The following is a 1,463-nucleotide window of genomic DNA, read 5'->3' as shown; positions in this document are numbered from 1 at the left end:
CCCCGCGGGTGCCTGAGGGTCTGGGCTGTTCTTCCCTCTTGGTGGGTATGGCTGTCACTAGGACCCTGACTCTCCTGGGGTAGAACAGTGTCATGTCGTGCCTGGTGGTTCACCCGTGCTAGCTTGTCCCCACCTGCCCAGGGCGATCAGGATTTAGTCACCTGTGGGAAAAGGCACTCACACAGCTTCACTGCACAGCAGCCCCGGTGCACAGAGGGACACTCAGGGGGCAGTGGCCCCAGGAACGGGCAGCAGCAGGCTGGGCTGGGCTGGGCCAAAGGAGGCCGGTTGGCGTGGGGGCCTCCGTGAAGGGCCTGGCCTGGGAGGACGCAGTCTCAGAGAGCAGACGCAGACACACCCGGGCGGCCCGGAACTGGCATGGCCACCCGGACTCAGATGCCCCCGGCTCCCGCCCCCCACAGCTCCCAGATGACCTCTGTTTCTGTCCAGGCTGGTGGCGTCCATTTCGATGCACTGGTGTGGTCAGCAGGCAGCAGTGACAGCTGCACTGGGCCACTCTGTCACCCTGTCCTGGGTGCCCAGGCTGGTCCTGGCTCAGGCTCCCTCACGGCCATCCTCCTGCCCGCTGCGGTGGGTGATTTCATTGGCACGCTGTTCTGAGAATTCAATTAGTTTTAATTAGCAGAAATTTAGTCAATTTTAATTAGTTTTAACTAATTTAAAATTTTTAATTAGTTGAAAATCAGGGTTTTCCCATAAAAGCATCAGATTTCAGCTTTGCTTGAGAAATCAGCAGCAGCAACACATGGGGACAGCTCAGAGGACATGGCGGCCGCTCAGACTCAGCAGGAAGAGGTGGCTGAGCCCACAGCCTCGGGACTTGGTGTGCAGCCCAGACCCAGAGCCACCACGTGGCCCAGCCGGCCACCAGAAGCTCTGAGGGCCCAGGAGCCTGGTCAGTGAGGGTTCCAGAGCCAGCACAGTAGTGAGGGTGGGTGAGGGCTGTGAGATCAGGTATGAATAGGTGAAGGCAAGTGAGGGCAGGTGAGGGCTGGTATGGGCAGGCGACAGTAGATGAGGGCAGGTGAGGGCCAGTATGGGCAGGTGAAGGCAGATGAGGGCAGGTGAGGGCTGGTATGGGCAGGTGAGGGTAAGTGAGGGCTGGTATAGGCAGGTGAGGGTAGGTGAGGGCTGGTATGGGCAGGTGACAGTAGATGAGGGCAGGTGAGGGCCAGTATAGGCAGGCGAGGGCAGGTATGGGCAGGTGAGGGCTGGTATGGGCAGGTGAGGGCAGTTATGGGCAGGTGAGGGCAGGTGAGGGCTGGTATGGGCAGGTGAGGGCAGGTATGGGCAGGTGAGGCGGGCAAGGGCGGGCGAGGGCTGTCTGGGACACGGGGACTCCTGTGGTCCCATGTGTTCCTGCCGAACCTACTCCCAGTGCTGAGGCTGGTCGCTCCCTGCTGGTCACTCTATGCCCAGTTCCCTGCTCTCACATGGAGCCC

Source organism: Pteropus vampyrus, unplaced genomic scaffold (assembly GCF_000151845.1).
Source record: "Pteropus vampyrus isolate Shadow unplaced genomic scaffold, Pvam_2.0 Scaffold406, whole genome shotgun sequence".
Classification (NCBI taxonomy): Eukaryota; Metazoa; Chordata; class Mammalia; order Chiroptera; family Pteropodidae; genus Pteropus; species Pteropus vampyrus.
This window is presented reverse-complemented; position numbering follows the sequence as displayed.